At 40.7% G+C, this 10262-nt stretch overlaps 1 long non-coding RNA gene across 1 annotated transcript; it reads left to right on the top strand.

Moving 5' to 3' along the window:
• The first annotated feature begins 247 nt into the window (after positions 1–247).
• Positions 248–9772, top strand: LOC142108695 (uncharacterized). The gene is made up of 2 exons (XR_012680197.1): positions 248–907; positions 7074–9772. It is a non-coding gene; the product is annotated as an uncharacterized LOC142108695 (long non-coding RNA).
• The last annotated feature ends 490 nt before the right edge of the window (positions 9773–10262 follow it).

The raw sequence follows: 10262 nt of genomic DNA, 5'->3' as shown, positions 1-10262 counted from the left end.
CACAAATGTCTGATAACGTCCATTTACAATATCAGGTTATATATTCCACTTGCTGGTCCTCATCATAACAAGTGACAACACAACTATCACTCTTCGAGTTATATTCATCAGGTGGGATAATAATATGAAGTTCCGGAGTAGAAATAAAATAATTAAACGGTTTTTATTATGTTTCTTGTGTTCTCCTTCGTTAATATCGCTTGATGAACGGATACTTTAAAGAAGAAAACACATAACAGTCTGTTAAATATGATTTTTTGTTAAGGCCTCATAAGGCCTTTGTTCAGCCATTTTATTGTAACTTGCATAGAAATATTATTTGCTAGAAGAGATTATTCATTTTTCTGTTAACTTGCAGTTTTGCAATACGTGAGCCTATGGCCTTGAAGTTGAACTAATAGAGAACACCTGAAGAATGTAACCAGTTATGAAAACAATAATGAGCTTCATATCCAGCTGGTAGTATGGGAGCTGTATCCATGGTGTTGCACATAGCATATCTCCAACTCCCCTTGAGATAAGGAATAATAGGCTCATCTGTCCTTAGAAGGGGGAGAAAAGTAAACACCTCAAGAATACGTGAGAAAGTTAATCAGTAGCGCTTCTCATAAACTAGTGGTATAAACTATTGTATGCATATGACGTAGGATTCATTTATTCAGTAGCCTATAAAAACCTGTATCTTTGTATCAATAAACTAGAGAATATTCCTTGTATACAGAACTTGGTCTGTGTCAATTCTCTCCAGCTGATTGAAGCGCTTCCAGATATACTTGACACCACAGGCAGACTTGGGTCAGAATTTTAGATCTAACAACTTGGAGGTCGCCACCGAGATTCGCTGTCCAGCAGGCTACAAGACAGACAACGGAGGTTTCCCAGGACCTTGAACCCCAACAAATCCATGGTGAGTAGATTTCTACTCGTTGGTCTTCCTAGTCTGGGTCACCTCATGTCTGTCTGAGGCACCTGACACGCGAATTTGTGAGTCTCAAGTATCATCTGATTAATATAATACAGTACTAACCCAATTTGTTTACTGTAATTGAATTGTTGATTAGATTCTTGAAAGATGAATGAATTTTGAGTGCATGTGTTTGTGCCTATTGTATGATGTATAAAGGATAAAAAGTCAAATAAGACGTTGATCATAAGACCTCACTTCGTGGTCGCTGCTGAGGCTTGCCCTTGCCTACCGCGAACTGTGATAACTGGGTTACGTCTTAAGACTTCCTAGCTCATACAGGGTTGAATTAAGTGACGGCTAATAAAACACGGTAGAAGTGTTGATAAAGTCGCCCACTGTGTCTGGTCAGGGTCCTCCGCGTTTTCTCGTTGGTACTCGTGAAACGGGCGCCAGAGGCCGGAGGGTTGTCTTTGTCTGAACAATCATTTGTTGACAGTTAGTTTCCCAATATCTAAATACTAACAAAGCAGACGAACATAGAAGTTCTATTTTGATTGTTTTGGTTATTTTGGGTGTAATATACATCTGTTAGAAAGCACATAAGGGAATCAGAGAGTTACTGCTTTGAACATCTATACATGTCACAATTTGTTGGTCTCTATCAGTGTAATCAGTGCACAGGACTACTCATATTACAGAAGACCAGTTGTTTTTTAAGTCCCAATTTATTGACGGTCATAGACAGTTTTGGTAGCAGAGGTGACATATATTACTCTGGTTATAGTTCAGCCAATTATATTGCTATAATAGGCACTCATACAGATGTGACCTATATCAAAACAAGAAAAGGAGAACTTTGGGTAGACATATTACAGACCATACCAAAAAATATAAGTAAGAAAAAACCACTTATTTGTCCAATTTTTGAGAGAATCACTAGTGCCTTCATCCCAGATACTGTCAGAGAAACTCTTTTGAGAGGACAATCTACAGATTAGTCCACAGATATATTGCTTCAGGAGTCCACAGAACGGGACGTCCATTACAAGGACAACCCACAGAAACTAGATAGGAATCCCTATTTGGACTCAACAGACTGCTGTCACTATGGGTAATAGTGATAGCAAACAGACAGATGACAGCAATTCCCCCGTGGACATAATGCGCAGAATCTTAGGAAACGGGGGAATAGAAGGCATGGGCGATTTATTCAAAAAAGCTGGAATAGGTAGAGAAGGGACATTGGATCCCATCAAGATACAACACATATATAAATCCTACAATGATTATGTAAAGAAACATAAACTAGAAGGTAAACTGCTGAACTGGCTGAAAGTTTCAGAACAAATTTTGCTAGAACAAGAGACACAAGAATTAGAAGAGAATATGACCGCTTTAAATTTGGGTTTATCCTGTGACACTGATGCCTGCCAATTATATGCAGGTAGCATGAAAAGACAGCGTAAATGGCGCTGTCCAAGATATAATTGTGGGTATGGTAATTCAGCAGGGGACCAGGTCTGTGTTGCATGTGGTGCACACTGGACCACATCATGTAGATCTTGTTATGACAACCAATCACCCGAGGGACCGAGAGAAGATTTAAGGGGGTATGCAGAGAACGCAGGGAAAATAGTGCTAATGAAAAAGAAACACACTTGGAAGTGCAGATGCCCTCAAATACACTTATGGAGGGATACAGAATGTCCCTCATGTAGAATGAACAAATTAGAGCTCAAAATCGAACCTACTGCTCCACCCCTGTCTCATGATGGCATATCTGCTGAAATTCAGCCCGCAGAACCAATAATGGGACTTTATCCTGTCTATAATCAGACAACTCCGGGGAGGGTAGCTGGACCAAATAACATCCCCCCAGCAATAGAAGACCGTGTAGTAAATTGGTACAAACCCTGGTCCCCAACAGATCAAATGTCATTGGCCAGAGATGTGCCAAATATAGATAAGAATCCAATGGGTTTCTATCGATACATGAACCACCTGCAGATATTTTATAATGCTACCTGGTTAGACTTAGATCAAATGACCAAGGTAACAGTAGGGAATTATGCTGCCAATCAAATAGCCCAAACTGCTGCCATGATAGATGGTGCAGCAATAGTTATGCCAACTGACGCTAGAAAAAAGGAAGCCTTGAGTGGGCAACAATGGACAGCTAAGTGTCAAGCATATTGTGAGGGAAAAATAAGAGACATGCCCTCCCAAGATACCCCTCAAGGGAAGGGGCAATCTGTAACTGAATATTACACAGAGTGCAGACAGAGGCATGAGGACTATGGGTATGGGTTTGTGGATGCCAGAGACGTACGAGTATTCAGAAATGCCTTTTTGGGAGGTTTAAGTCCTGACATCTTAAAAACACTCAAAGTCAGCAGACCAGAGTATTCCACACTAGCACCAGATGTGCTTCTGACTGTCCTTAAAGCCATAGAAGAAGATAGCAAAGACAGGCAGGACAAAAAGAAACCACTACAACATGTATATGTTATGCAGCACCCTGAAAAGTCATTCAAGTGTCCCATGCCTAAACAGAAGACTCCAGAAATAAGCAGTATTAAAATGACACAGAGATCTCAGGAGTGTATGAAGAAGGGGTTGTGTTTTCATTGCTTACAAAAAGGCCACCTAAAAAGGGACTGTCCAAATACAGGGGTGCCACGAGTTGAGTACAAACCAAAGACAGCATAGGAAAACGGCCCCCAGAATCACATACTACCCAGCCTAACTGTATCCTCCGGTTCCCAATGTACAATACCTCTTAAAATAAGGGGACTAACTGAGACAACTGCATTGATAGATTCTGGGGCTGCCACTTCAGTCTTGCAAACTAAACTCTTACCACAGTCATTTATTTCCCCTGAAACAGTGCCTGCAACAGGACTAGATGGGAGAATACAATTACTACACAAAACCAAACCTCTAACTATAGAATTAGATGACAATCAAACGATAGACACACAATTTTTAGTGTCAGACAGCTGCCCCATGAATCTATTGGGAGCAGATCTTTTGTCAGCCCTTAATGCCACAATACAATACAAAGATGGGCAGGTGGAGTTGACAGTGAGTCCCAGTAAGATGGGACTCATAGCTTTTGACACTGCCCAGTTCCTTCTTAATGTCAATGTCAGCAACTCAGAACCTACTTGGTGTTTTTATGTAAATCTAGATTATCTCTTTGCCCAGGTAAACCCAGAACTATGGGCAAAGGGAAAGATGGATGTAGGCCTTATGCCTGTACAAGCTGTACAAATTAAACTGAAACCAGGGGCACAGCCAGTAAAGACTAAACAGTACCCCTTAAGACCTGATCAGACAACTGCAATAGGTTACCAGGTCAAAGACTACCTTGGGGCAGGAGTCTTACGTGAATGTAGATCAAGCTGGAATTCTCCACTCTATCCCATAATGAAGAGGTCCCCAAATTCAGACGGTACGCCGTCGTTTAGAATGATACACGATCTGAGGGAAGTTAACAAGCGAATAATGATCAATACACCAATAGTTCCTAACCCTCACACGCTACTAAATCAAATACCTCCTACATCAGAATGGTTTACAGTAATAGACTTAGCAAATGCATTTTTTTCAGTACCCATTACTGAAGAAAGCCAAGAACTTTTTGCATTTACTTACCAGGATAAACAGTACACTTGGACCAGATTACCACAGGGAGGGGCAACCAGTCCTAGTGAATACTCTGAAGCCATGGCCCTGATTCTAAAAGACTGGTTGCCAATTAATTCCTCTTCTGTGGTCATACAGTATGTTGACGATCTGCTGTTATGTGCAAACACACAAGAAACATGTGAACAAGACACTGTCTCACTCTTGCAGTTTCTGTGCAAAAAAAAACTGCAAAGCATCAAAAGAAAAATTACAGGCAGTACAAAGGAAAGTTGAATTTTTAGGCCATTGCATTTCACATCAGGCCAGACATTTAACAGAACAGAGAAAGGAAGCCATACAAAAAGTGCAGGTACCACATACCTACAAGGAGCTCAGGGCTTTCTTGGGCTTATTGACTTACTGCAGAGACTGGATTTCAGCTGCATCCAGCAAACTACAAGTATTGTATGAAGTCTTGAAGGGGCCCATGCAACAAGGACCCATACAACTCACACAGGAACAAGTACATATGTTCCAAACGTTAAAACAAGACATACTAACAGCTCCTGCGCTGGCTCTACCAAATTATGACAAGCCCTTTACACTGTTCTGCCATGAAACTAATGCACACGCAAATGGAGTACTGACACAGGAACATGCACATAAGCAGAAACCATTGGCATATTACTCTGCTCAGCTAGACCATGTTATTAAGGCTGCACCAACATGCATAAAAGCGGTTGCAGCTGCAGCAATAATATTGGAGAAAAGTACAGATATTGTTTTAGGCCATCCAGTAACACTGATGGTCCCGCATGCTGTCACTGAAATTCTGAACCAAGCACAGACAAAACATTTGTCAGCTGCTCGACTAACCCGATATGAAGTAGCTCTTTTGACCCCCAGCAATGTTACTTTAAAAAGATGCACAGTTTTAAATCCTGCTACATTATTTCCGCAAGATTTAAAAGATGGGGAAATGGAACCAGATAGTAAAAATGAGTCTGAAGGGTTAGAAGAAGTCACAGCAGAAACAGAAACTGAAAAATTATGCAAACAAAACTTTTTTTCTGATCATGATTGCATTGAACTCATGCAATTAGAGGCTTTGGGCCTAACAAACATACATGATACACCACTCCCTGATGCTGACATAGATCTATATGTAGATGGCTCACGCTACTACATAGACGGCACACCATATACAGGTTGTGCTGTCACTACACAGAAACACATATTGATTCAGAGATCACTCCCAAGCTATATGTCAGCACAGGAAGCTGAGTTAAAAGCATTGACAATGGTCTGTATATATGCTGAAGGGCAAAAAGTCAACATTTACACAGACTCACGCTATGCCTATGGTATAGCTCATGATTATGGTCCAATATGGAAAAGCAGAAACTTTATGGGGTCATCGGGCAGACCCATAAAACATGCAAACCACATAAGAGAATTGTTTACTGCCTTTCAGATGCCTGCCAAACTGTCAGTTATTAAGGTTAAAGCACACACCAAGGAAACAACGCCCGAAGCAGAGGGAAATAGACTGGTAGACCAAGCCGCTCGAGAAGCTGCTGTAACGCCAATCCCAGAAGGGGAAATTGCCTACGTGGTAATCCCAGATCCCAAATTTGACCGAACCATACTCCAAGCTATGCAAAAGCAAGCAACAGAGAATGAGAAAAGAGCTTGGGCTAGACTAGGTGCACTAAAAGTGCAAGGAGAATGGTGTAAAGGTCAGCAATTATGTCTGCCAAAAGCACTTTACACGATTATGGCCAATATAGTACATGGTAAAGTGCACCTGGGGAAGGATGCTATGGTAGCACTAACAAATAAATACTGGATAGCCCCGGGGTTTGCCCAAGCAGCGCAGGCAATAGTGTCAGGATGCTTAATCTGCGCACAAAACAACCCGGGTAAGTCTGTCCCAACTCCACAGAAAAGCACCCCTCAGACATTGTATCCTTTTCAAAGGATTCAGATAGATTTTATTCACCTTCCCAAATGCTCAGGGTATGAAAATGTACTTGTGTGTGTGGACCTTTTCAGTCGGTGGGTGGAGGCGTGACTATGCAGAAAAGCAAATGCTAAAACAGTGGCAAAGAAAATAACAGAAGAAATAGTGTGCAGATATGGAGTTCCAGAAGTGATAGAAAGTGATAGAGGTACACACTTTACAGGAGAAGAGTTTCAACAAAGACTGAGGGACATGGGAATTACCTCTGCTCTCCACACCCCCTATCGCCCCCAGAGCTCAGGATGTGTAGAGAGGCTTAATGGTACTCTGAAACTAAAAATCCAGAAAATAATGGCTGAAACAGGGCTGCCCTGGATATCATGCCTGCCCATAGCTCTACATTCTGTCAGAAACACACCCAGGAAAGGCACAGGGTTAACACCCTATGAGATATTGTTTGGTTGCCCCTATAGAACGGGATGCTATTTTCCACAACAACTGCAACATTATCATGGAGATTTATTAAACTATGTAACTCTGTTACAAAAGCAATTAACCAAGATACACGGACAGGTATTTTCCTCTATTCCAGATCCCAATCTTGACACTGACACGCATTCTTTGCAGCCTGGACACTGGGTGGTCATAAGGAAATACGTCAGGAAAAGTCTTGAACCCCGATACGAGGGTCCATACCAGGTTTTGTTGACAACTCCCACGTCTGTGAAACTAGAAGGGAAGGATACCTGGATCCACGCATCGCATTGCAAGATCTTCTTACAAGGGGAGTCAGATTCTGACAAGTAAAAATGTGTAAAGAAAAATGTATTGTAAAACCAAAATGCATAATAATAACTGGACTACTACTGATGTTGATAAGTGTCATGGGTATAGTCTATGCTGTTGGTTTATCCATAAAACATGGAAAAGATTTCAGATATAGTGACCTGAAATCAAACTTGACTTTCAGAACAAGGAGAGAATTACACGAGACTCTTAATGAACCATGGGATAATGCTTTTGTTCAAATGCATTATACAGCAGCCAAAACATTAAATCTTACAAATTGTTGGGTTTGCACATATCCCCCACTGTCAGCTAAAACCATGAATTGGGTAGCTGTTCCCCTCACACTTGGGGAAGCGGCAGATTTAAATCTAACTGGGGGAAGCAAGGTGACCCAAAGTAAATATGTCACTCTCCCAGTACCAATACTAACTACCCTGTTTGCCAAGAAAGTTGACTTTTGTATAACTATACATCCTACATCGGAATCCTCCACTATGCAAGCTACTCAGAAAGGCAAAAACATCACAATAAAGCATAATAATTATAACCTAGGGATGGCTCCCTGTCAAGCAGCCAGCCTAATATTTACAGATAATACAAACCCTGATAAAGGGAGAATACCTCCAGTCTCCGTTCATACCTGTAGGAATAACAGTATACCTTTACTGGGAGTCTGGATACAGCGCTCCTATCCAGACTGGATGAATCAGTCAGACTGCAAGGGTAACATGACTGTAATAACTCCCAATATGACTAAAACACATGATATATTGAGGGCCATAAGCCACCTGGTGTTTGATATACCCTATGTTCTCCCAGATGATATATATTACCTATGTGGAAGAAAAGCATATAAGTGGCTACCATATGGAGGATATGGTAACTGTACATTGGGAAGAATATTACCAAGTACATATTATGTAGATGAAATGCTCCCTGAATATTACAATGCACAAGATTTAAGAGAACATAGTGTAATAAAACGTTCCCTGTCTCCATCAAAAAAATCAGACCCTAAACTAATCAACCTCCCCTGGGTAAACAGATGCTGTATAAAGAAAGCTTTTTCATACATAATAGATCTGGCCAGCCTTATTGATAAGGTAACGGATCAATATGATGTGACCTTCAGATTAATGGTAAAAGAAATGAAAATGATCACAAAGGAGGTTCAGGCCCACAGATTAGTATTAAACTACCTCACAGCCAGAGAAGGAGGTATGTGTATGATTGCCAAGGAAGCATGTTGCAATTATGTAAACCAAACTTATGAGGTAAATTTAGCTATAGAAGATCACCTCAATGAAGTCAGGAGACTAAAAAGGGACTTTGCAGAACAACATAAAGAGGAACCATGGTTGTCAGAAACCTGGTTCTCCTGGCTTAATCCTGCTAATTGGTTTAATGGATTAGGGGGATGGATATCTGGTATATTATCAATAATTGCAAAATGTATGGTTCTTCTGCTAGTCATATATGTGGTAGTGAAAATTGCTATATGGCTGACTAAGAAATTACTGACACTTGATTGTTGCTCCTGCAGGAAAAAGAATGAGCTTCCTGAACCTGTAATGATCACAGAAATTTTTAAAAGACTAATGCCTGAGACAAACAGTGAACTCTATGAACAATGGTCAGCAGACAAACCAAAGAAATGCACAGTCTGCAACAAGAAATTATTGACAACTGAACAAAGGACATGCAAGGCCTGCAGAACTACTATAGACTCATTAACTACCTACTAAGAAGCCGTCTTCTAAGAAACCATCTTTTCTAGACATGGACATTTGCCAAAATGCATCTCCTCATAAATCAAGTTAGAACAGGGAAGATCACAGGCTTATTAGTGGGGGATGAGTTGACAGATTCCTAAGGGGACCAACTCTATGCATGTGGCCTTCTACATGTGTATACGTACCTGCTTATTAAGAATGTGGTTCTATAGATAGGATTAGGTAGGTAGGAGGAGAAAGGGGCGAAAATTGAATAAAAGATGGGAAATGTTAAATATGATTTTTTGTTAAGGCCTCATAAGGCCTTTGTTCAGCCATTTTATTGTAACTTGCATAGAAATATTATTTGCTAGAAGAGATTATTCATTTTTCTGTTAACTTGCAGTTTTGCAATACGTGAGCCTATGGCCTTGAAGTTGAACTAATAGAGAACACCTGAAGAATGTAACCAGTTATGAAAACAATAATGAGCTTCATATCCAGCTGGTAGTAAGGGAGCTGTATCCATGGTGTTACACATAGCATATCTCCAACTCCCCTTGAGATAAGGAATAATAGGCTCATCTGTCCTTAGAAGGGGGAGAAAAGTAAACACCTCAAGAATACGTGAGAAAGTTAATCAGTAGCGCTTCTCATAAACTAGTGGTATAAACTATTGTATGCATATGACGTAGGATTCATTTATTCAGTAGCCTATAAAAACCTGTATCTTTGTATCAATAAACTAGAGAATATTCCTTGTATACAGAACTTGGTCTGTGTCAATTCTCTCCAGCTGATTGAAGCGCTTCCAGATATACTTGACACCACAGGCAGACTTGGGTCAGAATTTTAGATCTAACAAGTCCGCTCCAGAACGTGTCTTATTACCCTCTGGAGCGCAGCTCTGGGAGAAGTCACAAGCACTATGTAAACTGTCCGGTAAACAGATGAGCTTTCAGCAGGGTCCTGCAGTTAGAGACCATACATGACAGACAGACATTCTGTGAAGATTTCCAGGGTCAGCATTCAAGAAGGGTCGTAGTCCTGAGAGCAGAGGTAACCTAGGAAAAATAAATAAAGCGTCAACGTCAGCAGAGGGTGGGTACGTACAGATTGTGATAATAGATATAACAGGTGGAAATGGATTGGACAGCTCTAAATACTTTTGCAGTGAAAAGATAATTAAAATGGAAGACAAGATGATTTCGGTAACAGAACAGTAATTAATGATGGAGAGTAGAGAGGTTATTCCTGCAGC

Source organism: Mixophyes fleayi, chromosome 12 (genome assembly GCF_038048845.1).
Source record: "Mixophyes fleayi isolate aMixFle1 chromosome 12, aMixFle1.hap1, whole genome shotgun sequence".
In the NCBI taxonomy this organism is placed as follows: Eukaryota; Metazoa; Chordata; class Amphibia; order Anura; family Limnodynastidae; genus Mixophyes; species Mixophyes fleayi.
The sequence above is the reverse complement of the archived record's forward strand: the minus strand, read 5'-3'. Positions and strand labels throughout refer to the sequence as shown.